Here is a 16596-nt window from a genome sequence, read left to right as displayed (position 1 = left end):
CCCCTGAACAATCAAAGGATCACTGGATTTTTGTGGAAGGCTCTAACGTGGAAAATGGAGACCAAATAAACAGAAAAATATCAATGTGGGGGGAATAGATCTTATGGAGGGAAAAAAAATCTATCATTAATATATTTAGAGAGAGAGACAAAACTATCACAGCCATGAAACAAGAACAAGGTACTATCAATAAGGAACATTCACAGAGCAAAAATAAGCTCTTAGAAATTAAAAACAGGGGGCAGAGTCAAGATGGTGGTGTGGAAAGGCACCAAGTTAATGTCTCCCTACAACTAGGGCACCCGCTGGCCACTGGTGAGGGACCCTGACACCCAAAGAGACGGGAGGAACCCCCAAGCGAACCACCAGGGGTTGGGCCGAAGCTCCTGTGGTGGGGGCTCTCTGTTGGAACCACTGGACTTAACAGAGAACCTCAGACCCCAGGGAATATTCATCCGAGTGAGGTCTCACAGAGGTCCTCATCTCAGCCTCAAGACCCAGCTCTACCAAACAGCCTACAAACTCCAGTGTTGGAAGCCTCAGGCCAAACAACCAGTAAGACAGGAGGACAATCCCACTCATTAAAAAACAAAAACAGGGCTTCCCTGGTGGCGCAGTGGTTGAGAGTCCGCCTGCCGATGCAGGGGATGCGGGTTCGTGCCCCGGTCCGGGAGGATCCCACATGCCGCGGAGCAGCTGGGCCTGTGAGCCATGGCCGCTGGGCCTGCGCGTCCATAGCCTGTGCTCCGCAACGAGAGAGGCCACAGCGGTGGGAGGCCCGCGTACCGCAAAAAAAAACAAAAACAAAAACAAAAACAAAAACAAAATGGCAAAAATATATGTCACAGATGAAGAAGCAGGGTAAAAACCTACAATACCAAATAAATGAAGAGGAAATAGGCAATCTACCTGAAAAAGAATTCAGCATAATGTTAGTAAAGATGATCCAGAATCTCAGAAATAGAATGGAGGCACAGATTGAGAAAACACAAGAAATATTTTAAAAAGATCTAGAAGAACTAAAGAACAAACAGAGATGAACAACACGATAACTGAAATGAAAAATACATGAGAAGGAATCAATAACAGAATAACTGAGGCAGAAGAATGAATAAGTGAGCTGGAAGACAAAATGATGGAAATAACTGCTGAGGAGCAGAATAAAGAGAAAGGAATTGAAGACAATCTCAGAGACCTCTGGGATAACACTAAACACAGCAACATTTGAATTATAGGGGTCCCAGAAGAAGAAGAGAAAAAGGATCTGAGAAAATATTTGAAGAGATTATAGTGGAAAACTTCCCTAACATGGGAAAGGAAATAGTCACCCAAGTCCAGGAAGCATAGAAAGTCCCATACATGATAAACCCTAGGAATAACACACCAAGACACATATTAATCAAACTAACAAAAATTAAATTCAAAGAAAAAAAAGCAGCAAGGGAAAACCAAAAAATAACATATAAAGGAATCCCCATAAGGTTATCAGCTGATTGTTCAGCAGAAACTCTGCAGGCCAGAAGGGAGTGGCAGGATATACTTGAAGTGATGAAAGAGAAAAACCTACAACCAAGATTACCCAGCAAAGATCTCATTCAGATTCGACGGAAAAATCAAAAGCTTTTCAGACAAGCAAAAGCTAAGAGAATTCAGTACCACCAAACCAGCTTTACAACAAATGCTAAAGAAACTTCTCTAGGTGGGAAACACAAGAGAAGAACAAGACCCACAAAAACAAACCCAAAACAATTAAGAAAATGGTAATAGGAACATACATATCAGTAATAACCTTGAATGTAAATGGATTAAATGCCCCAACCAAAAGACGCAGACTGGCTGAATGGATACAAAAACAAGACCCATATATATGCTGTCTCCAAGAGACCCACTTCAGACCTAGGGACACATACAGACTGAAGGTGAAGGGATAGAAAGAGATATTCCATGCAGATGGAAATCAAAAGAAAACTGGAGTAGCAATACTCATATCTGATAAAATAGACTTTAAAATAAAGACTGTTACAAGAGACAAAGAAGGACACTACCTAATGATCAATCCAAGAAGAAGATATAACAATTATAAACGTTTATGCACCCAACAGAGGAGCACCTCAATACATAAGGCAAATGATAACAGCCATAAAAGGGGAAATCGACAGTAATGCAATCATAGTAGGGGAGATTAACACGCCACTTACACCAATGCACAGATCATCCAAACAGAAAATAAATAAGGAAACATAAGCTTTAAATGACACAATAGACCAGATAGATTTAATTGATATTTATAGAACATTCTACCCCAAAGTGGCAGAATACACTTTCTTCTCAAGTGCATACAGAACATTCTCCAGGATAGATCACATCTTGGGTCACAAATCAAGCCTCAGAAAATTTAAGAAAATGAAATCATATCAAGCATCTTTTCTGACCACAGCACTATGAGATTGGAAATCAATTACAAGAAAAAAACTAAAAAACACAAATACATGGAGGCTAAACAGTGGGCTACTAAATAACCAAGAGATCACTGAAGAAATCAAAGAAGAAATAAAAAAAATACATAGAAATGACAATGAAAACATGACAACCCAAAACCTATGGGATGCAGCAAAAGCAGTTCTAAAAGGGAAGTTTATAGCAATTCAATCTCACCTCAAGAAACAAGAAAAATTTCAAATAAACAATCTAACCCTACACTTAAAACAACTAGAGAAAGAAGAACAAAGAAAACCCAAAGTCAGTAGAAGGAAAGAAATCATAAAGATCAGAGCAGAAATAAATGAAATAGAAACAAAGAAAACAATGGTAAAGATCAATAAAACTAAAAGGTGGTTCTTTGAGAAGATAAACAAAATTGATAAACCCTTAGCCAGATTCATCAATAAAAAAAGGGAGAGGACGCAAATCAATAAAATTAGAAATGAAAAAGGAGAAATCACAACTGACACAGAAATACAAAGGATAATAAGAGACTACTACAAAGAACTATATGCCAATAAAATGGACAACCATGAAGAAATGGACAAATTGTTGGAAAGGTACAATTTTCCAAGACTGAACCAGGAAGAATTAGAAAATATAAACAGACCTATCACGAGTAATGAAATTGAAACTGTGATTAAAAAATCTTCAAACAAAAGTCCAGGACTAGATGGCTTCACAGGTGAATTCTATCAAACATTTAGAGAAGAGCTAACACCCATCCTTCTCAAACTCTTCCAAAAAATTGCAGAGGGAGAAACACTCCTAACTTCATTCTACAAAGCCATCATAACCCTGATACCAAAATCAGAAAAAGATATCACAAAAAAAATTATAGACAAATATCACTGATGAACATAGATGCAAAAATCCTGAACAAAATACTAGCAAACAGAATCCAACAAACATTAAAAGGATCACACACCATAATCAAGTGGGATTTATCCCAAGGATGCAAGGATTCTTCAATATATGCAAATCCATCAATGTGATACACCACATTAACAAATTAAAGAATAAAAACCATATGATCGTCTCAATAGATGCAGAAAAAGCTTTTGACAATATTCAACACCCATTTATGATAAAAACTCTGCAGAAAATGGACATAGAGGGAAGCTACTTCAACATAATAAAGGCAATATATGACAAACCCACAGCAAGCATCATACTCAATGGTGAAAAACTGATAACATTTCCACTAAGATCAGGAACAAGACAAGGATGTCCACTCTCGCCACTCTTATTCAACATAGTTTGGAAGTCCTAGCCATGGCAATCAGAGAAGGAAAAGGGATACAAATTGGAAAAGAAGAAGTAAAGCTGTCACTCTTTGCAGATGACATGATACTATACATAGAAAATCCTATAGATGCCACCAGAAAACTACTGATCAGTGAACTTCGTAAGGTTGCAGGATACAAAATTAATGCAGAGAAATCTCTTGCATTCCTGTACACCAACAACGAAAAATCAGAAAGAGAAATTAAGGAAACAATCTCATTTACCATTGCAACAAAAAGAATAAAATATCAAGGAATAAACCTGCCTAAGGAGGCGAAAGACTTGTACTCAGAAAACTATAAAACACTGACAAAAGAAATCAAAGATGACATAAACAGATGGAGAAATATACCATGTTCTTGGATTGGAAGAATCAATATTGTGAAAATGACTATACTACCCAAAGCAATCTACAGATTCAATGCAATCCCTATCAAACTACCAATGGCATTCTTCACAGAATTAGAACAAAAAATTTTACAATTTGTATGGAAACACAAAAGACCCCAAATAACCAAAGTGATCTTAAGGAAGAAAAACAGAGTTGGAGGATCAGGCTCCCCAACTTCAAACTATACCACAAAGCTACAGTTATCAAGACAGTATGGTACTGGCACAAAAACAGAAATATAGATCCACAGTACAGGCTAGAATGCCCAGAGATAAACCCACGCACATGTGGTCACCTAATTTATTACAAGGGAGGCAAGAACGTACAATGGAGAAAGGACAGCCTCTTCAATAAGTGGTGCTGGGAAAACTGGAAAGCTACATGTAAAAGAATGAAATTAGAACACTACCTAACATCATACACAAAAATAAACGCTAAGTGGATTAAAGACCTAAATGTAACTCCAGACACTCTAAAACTCTTAGAGGAAAACATAGGAAAAACACTCTTTGACGTAAACCACAGCAAGATCTTTTTTGACCCACCTCCTGGAGTAACGGAAATAAAAACAAAAACAAATGGGACTTAAAAGCTTTTGCACAGCAAAGGAAACCATAAACAAGACAAAAGACAGCCCTTAGAATGGGAGAAAATATTTGCAAATGAAACAACAGACAAAGGATTAATCTCCAAAATATACAAACAGCTCATGGAACTCAATATCAAAAAAATAAATAACCCAATCCAAAAATGGGTGGAACACCTAAATAGACATTTCACCAAGGAAGACATACAGATGGCCAAGAGGCACATGAAAAGATGCTCAACATCACTAATTATTAGAGAAATGCAAATCAGAACTACAATGAGGTATCACCTCATGCTGGTCAGAATGGCTATTATCAAAAAATCTAGAAACAATGCTGGAAAGGGTGTGGTGAAAAGGGAATCCTCCTGCACTGTTGGTGGGAATGTAAATTGATACAACCACTATGGAGAACAGTATGGAGTTTCCTTAAAACACTAAAAATAGAACTACCATATGACCCAGCAATCCCACTACTGGGCATATACCCTGAGAAAACCATAATTCAAAAAGGGTCATGTACCACAATGTTCATTGCAGCACTATTTACAATAGCCAGGACATGGAAGCTAAGTGTCCATCGACAGGTGAATGGATAAAGAAGATGTGGCACATATATATAATGCAATATTACTCAACCATAAAAAGGAAAGAAATTGAGTTATTTGTAGTGAGGTGGATGGACCTAGAGTCTGTCATACAGAGTAAAGTAAGTCAGAAAGAGAAAAATAAATACTGTATTATAACACACATATATGGAATCTTAAAAAAAAATGGTACTGATGAACCTTGTTTTGGGGCAGGAATAAAGATGTAGACGTCGAGAATGGACCTGAGGACATGGGGTGGAAGGGGGAATCTGGGGCAAAGTGACAGTAGCATGGACATATATACACTACCGAATGTAAAATAGTTAGCTAGTGGGAAGCAGCAGCATAGCACAGGGAGATCAGCTCCGTGCTTTACGATGACCTAGAGTTGTGGGATAGGGAGGATGGGAGGGAGGCTCAAGAGGGAGGGGATATGGGGATATGTGTATGCATATGGCTGATTCACTTTGGTGTACAACAGAAACTAACAGTATTGTGAAGCAATTATACTCCAATAAAGATCTATTAAAAAAAAGGAAAACATGACAGCAAAGTTAAAGAAGTAAACAATACAGAGTTTGGAAGACAGATTTGAGGAGTCTTCCAGAAAGAAAAGCACAAAGAAAGAAACCAGGAGAGGAAGGAAGGCCAACATCCAAGAATAGCTGTTCTGGAAGGCAACAACAGAGAAAGCAGGATGACAAAATAAGACAAATTTCCAGAGCCGAAAGACATGAGTTGCTAGATTGAAAGAGCCTATCTAGAACCCAGAAGAATGGATGAAAATAGAGTATACCATCATTAGGACCCTATGTCTAGGGAAAAAATTGTCCAAGTTTCCAGAGAGAAGAAGCAAGAAAATCAGGAAACAAGAATTAGAATGGCTGTGCACATTTCAGCAGAAACACTAGAAGCAAAAGGCAATGAAGCAAAGCTTTCAAACTTCTGAAAGAAAATTCTTTCTAAACTTTAATTCTGTACCTAGCCAAACTATCAAGAAAATGTCAATAATAATGACATTTTCAAGATATTCAAGGTCTCCAAAAACCTTCTCTTTCATATACTCTATGCACTTTTAAAAGAAGCTCTTGGAGAACTTGTTCCAACAAAGGAAGAGTAAGTGACATGGAATATAGAAAATAAGAGATTCAGCACAGGAATGGTATGAAGTTCAAGTCCCAGAGAGACACTGAAGGGAGAGCCCAGGATGAGAGACTTTGCAGTTGCAGAAGGATACTGGTCCTGATTGGAACAGTGTGACTTAAGAAAGCTGTCATCTAAATATAGCGAACACTGCTGAATGTTATACATGAAAATTGTTGAGAGTAAACCCTAAAAGTTCTCATCACGAGAAAAAATTTTTTCTGTTTCTTTAATTTTGTATCTAAATGAGATGATAGATGTTCACTAAACTTACCGTGATAATCCTTTCATGATGCATGTAAGTCAAATCATTATGCTGTACACCTTAAAACTATACAGTGATGTATGTCAATTGTATCTCAGTAATACTGAAAGGAAAAAAAAATTAAAAAAAAGAATAAAAAGTCCATTAAAAAAATCACCAAGTGCCATTATAGCATCTTTTTATCTGAGGACAGAATGCTGCAGTGAGCCTGACCCTAGTTCTCATCTGTGCTCTCCTGTCCTTGCCTCCACGTGCTGATGAAGTTCCTGCTTCCTTCCCTTCATGCTGTTTGGATTAGCTGTTCATTCTGCCTCATTGGAATATTCTGTTCCTACCTCTTGGTGGGAGGCTGTGTCAAACTATAAAACAAGAGAGGGAGGGAGGAAGGGGGAGAAAGAGAGAGAGAGAGAGAGAGAGAGAGAGAGAGAGAAAATTCACTCTTATATTACCACAGACATCCTCTACCCAGCTCACACTAGATCCTCCCAGATTGCGCATCTCTGGTAAGCCTTGTTTCCAGAGAGTTACTCATTGGATTTTCAACTGATGTGCCCAGAAGGAAGGAGAGAGGGAGGGATGGAAGGAAGGAAGGAAGGAAGGAAAGAAATAAGAGGAAGGAAAGAAGGAAGGAAGGAAGGAAGGAAGGAAGGAAAGAAATAGAAGGGAGGGAAGAGGAAGATTAGTGTTATATGGAACACAATTTTCAAACATTCTCTAATTTAAATATTTGAATTTCATTCAAAAAAATTTTAATCACTTGCCTATGTTTTTCATAACTGTAGACAAATGGGTCTTCACAATAGTATTTTAAATTTCTTGATTAAATACTACGCTGGATAATTCAGGTTATCAGACCCTCTGATAGCCATTTGTCACTTTCTTTTCTACCAGCATCTGAGTACCCTTCTTCTTTAGAGGGAATCCCACACCATGAATGTTAGTGGGAAGGAGAATGCCACAGATCCTGACAGAAACTTAAAGGAACAAATATTTTCTCTCCCCATCCCCTAAAACCCCAGCTTATGTGTATAATCTAGACTTAGCACCTATCTCTAAAGGAGTGATACAGACTTAAAAGTAGTTATTAAATCACTCACACCACAGTGATGGTAGAGGGGGTGCTACAGTGGCAATATCTTGGTTGGATCACAGACCTTCTGGGCCATTGATGTGGTTGAATTCCCCTGAGATGAGCTTCCCTTGCTTGGTTTCTGCTTATAATCTGTAATCTGCACTGGGTTCTTAAGCCTTCTCACTGATTCTGTGAGTTACCCAAAGCCTGTAGATAAGATTATTTTCTGCTAAGACTCAAAAAAGACTGTAAATCCATGAATGTTTCTAGTTTGTTTACATGTAACATCTCTTAATTTTGACATCAAACCCCAAATAATTAGTCTATGTATTCCGTCTTGTTTTTCTTCTTGATCTGACAAATTACCACAAACTCTATGACTTAAAGCAACATAAACTTATTATTTTACAGTTTTGGAGGCCACAAGTACAAAATAGGTCTCATGGACTAAAATCAAGTTTTCGGCAGGATGGAATTTCTTCTAGAGACTGTAGGGAGAATCCATTCCTTGTCTTTTCCAGCTCCTTAGAGGCTGCCTGCACTCTTTGGCTCATGACATGACATCATTCCCCCATGCCCTCCAGCAGTGACATCATTCCAAGTTCCTTTTCTGCATTCATATCTCTTTCTCTGGTTCTGACTCTCCTCCCTTGTTCTTTCCCTTGTAAGGACCCTTGTGATTTTGTTGAGATGACCTGAATAATCCAGGAAACCCTCTGCATCTCAAGATTGTTAATCACATCTGCAGAGATGTGATCCTTTTGCCAATAAGGTAACATGTTACAGTTTCCGTGGATTAGTACTTTGGTGGGCTGTCTCTATACTGCAACATTACAATAATTTTGTACCTTTATTTTTTTTCTTTTTACAATTTCAGAATCATTAGGTGATTTAAATTTTAAAAAGGAAGACTGCTTTATATTCTCTCATAGTTTGCCTTTTAATCTTCTAATTTTGAGAACCTAAATGAGCACACATCAAACATTTTGAGACCTTTTTAATATTTGTATGTGAGGTGATTTTTAAAAATTCATAAGTGCTTTTTAAAAAAAAATATTTTATTTTATATATATTTTATTTTTGGCTCTGTTGGGTCTTTGTTGCTGTGCACGGGCTTTTCTCTGGTTGTACTGAGCTGGGGCTACTCTTCGTTGCAGTGCGCAGGCTTCTCATTGCGGTGGCTTCTCTTGTTGCTGAGCACGGGCTCTAGTGCACGGGCTTCAGTAGTTGTGGCACACGGGCTCAGTAGTTGTGGCTCGTGGGCTCTAGAGTGCAGGCTCTGTAGTTGTGGCGCACGGGCTTAGTTGCTCTGCGGCATGTGGGATCTTCCCAGACCAGGGCTCGAACCCATGTCCCCTGCATTGGCAGGTGGATTCTTAACCACTGTGCCACCAGGGAAGCCCATAAGTGCTTTTTGAAAATAGGAAATGAGCATTTATTATTTCAAACATTAAGTTTATCTAAATGACCACAACCTGACATAGAGCTGGCCAAATAAACACACAGCATCGGTTAGAGGAAATACTCTCTGAAAGGTTGGGCAGAAAGAAAAACAAACAAAAAAAAGATATGCTTCCTATTCCTGAAAAACATATCACTTAGTTGACAAGATCACAAAAGAGGCCATCTCCTCTGCTGCTGGAGAGAATGGAGCCATTGATAAATTCCAGCTGTGTAGTGACTGGGAGAATGTGTGTTCCCGTGGGCTTCTCCGCCATCCATAGGGTTAATGTGTACTCTGTGCCTCTTATCATTTTAGAGGCTGTTCAAATGGCTGTAAATGGATATGGTCCTTTGAGGAGTTTATAACTCCAGAGATTGTAGACTTGATGGGATTTCAGTGGGAGCACTGGGCAAGTACACAGATGAACGACTAAAAATACACATCACGGCATGTACAACTGACCTTGTGCAGGTGCTCTATCATAAAGGGAGCTAGATATCTACCAGACGGTACCATAGAGCATCAACCAGACTTGTGGCTAGCTTAGATTTGGGCAAGGTATGGAGAGGACATACTTTTCTTATTTTAGTCAGAAAAACAAGTATTTCCTAAGTGTTTACTGTGTCCTACAAGCTTTCTATGTATTTTCTCACTGCATCCTTGCAATAACTCCTGTTTTAACAGAAGAGGAAACAGGCTTAACCAAGATGAGTGACTTAGCTCAATTGATTAAGGGCCTAAATGGCAGAGGTAGGATTCCACCTAGGTCTGTTTGAGTCTTTCCACTATAGCACCCTGCCTGAGACAAAGTATGTCTTAAAGATCACCCAGATTTACTGAGTCTAAATGATCTTGGAGAAGAAAATATTTCATGATGATAATTATTATATATACTTTAAAAAATTATAGGAAACATCTTTTCTTTCTATTGTCTTGACTCTTCAGAAGGAGAGATAAGATTGTAATGTAGCCAATGCTCAGATTCAAGACAGTCATCTCAATGGCCTTTGCCCTGTGGCAGGCCAGGTCTCTTTCAGTTTTTGTTTTGGAACGACTATGATTTCTATAGGGTTTTTCTCCCTCCATCTCGAGTATTGGAAGCTCTCAAATTCTCCTAAGAACCAGTTCGTGATTTCCCAACTGGATGGTAAGCAGAGGAAACACTCTCCTCTCCATGGACCTAATGCAGTGAGTGGACACCCAGGATAGAATGAATGCCCGTGCTAAGAGGGATTTTAGAGATTATCCATTCTAAGCACCTTGTATTTAACTGGTGAGGTAACTGGTATTTGGGGAGAGCCTATGACTGTCTGGTGTTGTTTCAGAGCTGGACCCAGAGTCCAGGGCTCCTGTCTTCAAGCCAACACTTCTCCTTCTGCTTTGCAGGACTAGGAGCTGAGAGTGTGGGCCAGCTTTTTCCCCTCCCTTCCTTCCATTTCTCTTGAGTGCAAAGGTAAAGGCACAAAGGGTGTGGGGTTTTTGTTTCAAGGCACAGAAGGAAAGGACAACTAGAGGCATATGGCCCAGTCACTAGTGACTCCCCTGTTAAGCATAGAAGTAAAATTTTTTCCCAAACTAGACCTTAACCTAAAATACTTGGGGTATTTAATGCAAAGCACTCACTGTCAGGTAATTAAAAAAAAAAAAAAAAAAAAAAAGCAACCTAGCAGGCAAAAGACTTAGGAAATTAACTGAAGGTCTTAGGGGAAAGGAGCTGTTCATGTGTGTCAGTTACATAAAGGAATACAAATTGCATAGTGACTCATCAGAATATAAATTCAGAAAACCGAGTTGAGATGGCTTTTTTTCCTTTTGATATGATACTTATGAAAGTAGCATATGTATCTTATGAAAAACCCAGTTTTTTCCTTTTCATTTCTTCTTCCTTTCTTTTTTCTTCTTTCTGTGAAGTATGCACTTACTCACTTGCTTTTTCCATTAAATCACCGTTGCAGGTCAAATTGTATCCCCTCCAGAAGATCTATGGAAATCCCAAACTTTGGTATTGGTGAATGTGACCTTACTTGGAAATAGGGTCTTTACAGATATTCAAATTAAGATGAGGTCCTACCTGACTAGGGTGACCCCTAATCCAATGTGACTGGTGTCCTCATCAGAAGAGGAGAAGGCAGACAAGCAGGTAGGGAGAATAGTGTGTGATGACGGAGTCTGAGGGTAGAGTGACGCAGCTACAAAATAAAGGGACCCCAAGGATCACCAGCAACACCGGAACCTAAGAGGAAGGCATGGAACAGCTTCACCCTTAGAGCCTTTAGAGAGAGCCTGGACCTGCCAACTCCTTGATTTTGGACTTCTGGCCTCCACAACTGAGAATACATTTGTGTTGTTTTAAGCCACCTAGCTTGTGGTCATTTGTTATAGTTGCCCTAGGAAACAAATGCAGTCCTCAAACATTTCCAGAATTCCTGCTACAGCCAGAAGCTTTGAGTAGCGAGGGTGCTGGGGAAGAGAGGACCAAACAGGTGCATGGAACAATGTTTTACCTTCTAGGAGATCACAGTCCAGCAGTTCCATTAGGAACCTTAGTGATTCCCCCATCCTATTCACACAGGTTTATCCACTTTTCAGAACAGTCGAGGGCAGGTGACATCCATGGTGACATCTGTGGTTGCCCTTTCAGTTCATGCAGTGATGGCAGGAAACACTGTGGGGAGAGGAAATGATAATAAGTCTTTGGAATCAGGCAGCCATTGAGATCAGCCTCAGAGAACTGAGAATTATTGAAAATTTCAGTAATTTTCAATTACTGAAAGAACAACGATAATATTTAGGATTCTGTTTGGAGTTATTTTGGGGTTCTTAGCAAAGATGAAGAGGAGTGAAGAAATCAGATAGTAGAGGGTAAGAAAGTTCTGTCTGAAAAGCTGGGATTCAAGAGGAAAATGTGGGGCAGAGATCAACAGCTCCCTGAGGACCCACATCACTCTAGCATCACCCCTTCCCAGGTCCTCTCGTAAACAGTAAATTCCTACTGGGTTGGCTTGAATTAAGTTGTGATCATTTCCCCAGCTCTGATTTCACGTAAAGAGTTGAGCTGGTAATGAGAGAGGAGGGGACCCACAGTGGCTCTGCTTTTCGTGCTAATGAACTTACCCAGGCTGGTCTTGTCCTCTGAAGCCCAGTTCAGACCATTTCCTGTGTGGACTTTGGAGACCATGAAGAGAGAGGAAGGTGGAGGAAAGACAGTGGAAAGTCTGGGGTAGGAGAGAGCAGCAAGGAGAGGTAAGACCGGAATGAGAAAATGGTTTGTACCCAAATGTTGGTGCTCGCACCTTGACAGAGCCTGACTTGAATGCTTCCCAACCTAAATTTTGTAAGGTAACTATGAGCAGCTTCGATTTTAAAATCAGCTGCTCACTAAGTGATAATTTAAGTTTAGCAGCACTTAATTGGAAGAGGTTTATATGTCTAATGGAAACGGCCTAATAGGCCGAATAGGAGGCAGCATGATACAGTAGAGGCACAGAAGACCTGCGTCAGGCGTATGCCTAGAGCAGTGTTTCTCAACTTATTTTCATTATCATCTCACTGAAGAGTCATTTAGACATGTTTTCCTAGTTGCCTCCCACATGAAATTTTATACCATAGATATCTTAGAAATTTGTTTATATACTACATGTACATCTGTGTTTATATACTGTTTAAATTTGTTTATATACTGTTACAAGAAGCAGTTTGTCCCATCTGGGGCCAATATTGCCCCGTTGATAATTTCTGCCTTAGATGAGAACTGACCTCACGACCTAGGAATCCTCAGGAGTTGGGACAGGAGTCACTGGGTACAAGCTGACAGGCCTGGCCTTGAAGTCTACTTCTGCCACTTCCAACTGTGCCCGTGAGCAATTTACATAACTCATTCTGAGTTTTACTTTCTTCATCTATCTTATCTATATTAAGAGCAATTTCGGTGAAAAGGTAAAGAAAGTTTAAGTACTTTGCACATTGCTAGACACCTAGTCTGTGATCAAAGCAGACGTGTTTTCAGGCTCTTTGCTAGGCTGTTGTCCAGCCCCCGGCATCTGCCATCAATGAATGGGGTATATGACAGTGACGTCAGGGAGTTAGACAAATGTGAGCTGTTCATTTGCAGAGTGTTTTCCTCCTTGAGGCACTTTTCCGTAATGAGCATGATGACCTTCTTCTCTAGAAGGGTTTGCTGGGCCTGGGCAGCCTGGATCTTCGGGGAGCTCTGCTTCTGCTTCCTCTCACCGGCCTGTTCATACCATGCAGAAGAGGGCTGCAGGCTGCGGCTGGCTTCCCACTTCTCAGGACAGATCGAGCCAGAATGTAAGGGCCTCTCCAGGGAATTCAAAAAGCCAAATGAGAGAAATATATTAAGAAACAATAACAAAAAAGAAAAGTCATAAACCTTCAAGTGTTTAAAATGAGGGAGCAACACACAGATGAACTGTTGTATAGAAGAAGATTTGTCTTCAGTTGTGGTTTCTAAGCGTAAGATGACTCCCTATTTAGGTAGCGGGAGAAGAAAAAAGAAAAGGAAAAAAATTATAGAGGAACTCTTCTAAGGAGATGAATGAAAGAGGAAAAATGCTTCCTTCACGCGTGCTGGTGGCACTCAGGACAAAGTTTAGAATAGGGCGGTTTGTTTCTAAATGAGGTTTTTGAAGGTAATCAGCTGTGAAATTTTAGGAGATGATGACGATGCATTTGCATAGGCCAGGGCTTTTGCTTTTCTCTTCCCTACAGGACATCTGAATTTTTGCCGTATTACAAGGTGCTACAGACTGAGGCCTGGAAGAACTTGAAGGTAATAACTCCAGCTTTTTGACAAATTCTTTGAGAAATCTGAGGACCTCCCCCGCCCCTAAAGAGGTTATCATTTACCCAAGGTCGCACAGCTAGTGAGTAGCAGATGGACATACCTGGGTTTTCTGATTTCAGATCTGCTGGCCTTGCTGCTCCAAGTTAGCAGTTAGTAATGCCAGGACGCAGAAAGAGCACAGAGTGTGGTTACAACTGACTTGGATTGCAATCCTAGCTCTTCCCTTTATCAGCCACGTAGCTTTAGAAAAGCCATTTAATCAGCTTTTCTCAAATAATAGCACTGTGGAAGAGCAAGTTTCTGCTTCTTGTGAGGGGCAGGTGTGTCTGCACATAGTAGGTGCTCCATCAACGGGACCTCATCTCAAACTCCAAACCCAGGTGTCTTGGATCCCAGAGTATGGGCCCCTTTGCCCACACCCTTGTGAAATGAGTCTAATCCTCTGTAACACATGAGATGCCAAGAAATCCTAAAGTCTCCATCAGTTTTCATCATATGAAGTTTATACAGCATCATTCATTATAAGAAAAATACATATAAAAACAATAATACCATCTCACTCTTCCTATTTGTTGGCAAGTGTTTGGGGAAACAGGCACACTCATGGTTTGGAATATTAATTTGTAGCACCTCTTTGGAGAGTAATTTGACAATACATATCACAATTTTAAATGCACTTACTCTTTATGAACCTACCTGTTTCACTTTTACCGATACATTCACGCACATCCAAAATGTGTATCATTGCAGCATTCTCTGCTACAGCAAAGTTTGCACAGGAGCTAAATATACCTTTTAAAAAACATGATAAATTGTGGTGTGTCCATACAAAGAAATATTATGCAGCCATCAGGATGAACCAGCTCTACATATACTGTTATGGAACCATTTCTAAGATGTCCTGGTAAATTTAAAAGAAAGATACAGACTGATAAGTACAATATGATATGGCTTGTGATATATAGGATGTAGATACATTTATGCTTATATATGGAAAGGCTACCTGTGGAAGTATCCAGAAGAAATTCAGGGGAGGAAAATTGGGGAACTGATGGCCAAGAGTGATAATGAGATTACCATTTGGTATACCCTTTGGAAACTTTTGAGATTTGCTCCATGTACATGTATTACCTATTAAAAAAATAAACACAAAGCGAAAAGAAAGCCCAGCCAAACAAATAAAATACTTGTGGTCTCGGTGCTGGCACAAACAGCCCTCCTGCGCATCTACTCCAATGTGCTTGGCCCAATCTTCTTTGTCTCACTGGCCTCTTGTATCCTCACCTTGGCTCTCTCTTGACTCCCAATACCCACCACCGGCCTCCTTTGTCCTGAAAACCTGTTTCAGACAGGCTCCTCTGGCTTCCATCTCTGGTGCTCTCTCTTGGGCGCAATGCCACGCATGTTCTCTGGCTCTGCGGAGCTCAGCTTGCTGGAGACCGCCAACTCCTGGCCAGGCCAGCCAGGTCGCTAGACAACATGCATCTCTTGGCAGCAGCCACTGCCTAGGCGCAAAAGGGGAATGGTGTACGTGCTCGTCCACTGTGTAGATGTATTGCCTTTGATTGGCCCAGGGCATCTTGGTTTCTTCATTCAGTTGTTTCTTCATTGGTTGATTTGTTGGTTCTTTTGTTCATTCATTCATTCAATACTTCTGAACCAGAGAAACAGAAGCTGTGGTCCAATGGGATTCATTTTAGGGATGTGCCTGGGAATTTCATTTTCCTCTACTTTCCTTTTCCCCAACCCTATGGATAATTTAGATTTTATCATATCCTGATAGCATAAGACTTAACAATTAAACCAACTGAACATGTTGCATTATCAGGGGCAGCTTCTGGGGGTTACAGTTAAATGACCTCCCTTTCACCCTCCCTGGAAAGGATCTACAGCAAAGAGGCATTTAGTTTAATGACATTCGCAGATGAGTCTTATTTCTCGTGGCTGATTTTTTTAAAAAATTTATTCACTTATTTATTTTTGGCTTTGTTGGGTCTTCATTGCTGCACACGGGCTTTTTCTAGTTGCGGTGAGCGGGGGCTGCTCACTGCGGTGGGTTCTCTTGTTGTGGAGCATGGGCTCTGGGCACGTGGGCTTCAGTAGTTGCGGCTTGCGGGCTCTAGAGCACAGGCTCAGTAGTTGTGGCCCACGGGCTTAGTTGCTCCATGGCATGTGGGAATCTTCCCAGACCAGGGATCGAACCCATGTCCCCTGCCCTGGAAGGCGGATTCTCAACCACTGCGCCACCAGGGAATTCCTGATTTTTTTTTGAACCAGTAAAATCCTTATTTTGAGACTTTTCAGCGTTTCAATTTTTTCAGAGGGCACCTTGGGGAAAACAATGAATGCCTGTAGGCCATTGACCAGTTTCTATCTTCAGCCATCAGGGATCTTGGGTGAGGTTAGAAGAGCTACCATGAACCGTCTCTGGCTTGATTCAGCTTCGGAAATACCTCCATTGATACTATTCAAATGTTTATTGAGTACCTACCTCAGACATGATACTGAATTGACTTCAGAAAATCACCTTTGC

The sequence above is a fragment of the Phocoena phocoena genome, chromosome 6 (assembly GCF_963924675.1).
Source record: "Phocoena phocoena chromosome 6, mPhoPho1.1, whole genome shotgun sequence".
NCBI lineage: Eukaryota > Metazoa > Chordata > Mammalia > Artiodactyla > Phocoenidae > Phocoena > Phocoena phocoena.
This window is presented reverse-complemented; position numbering follows the sequence as displayed.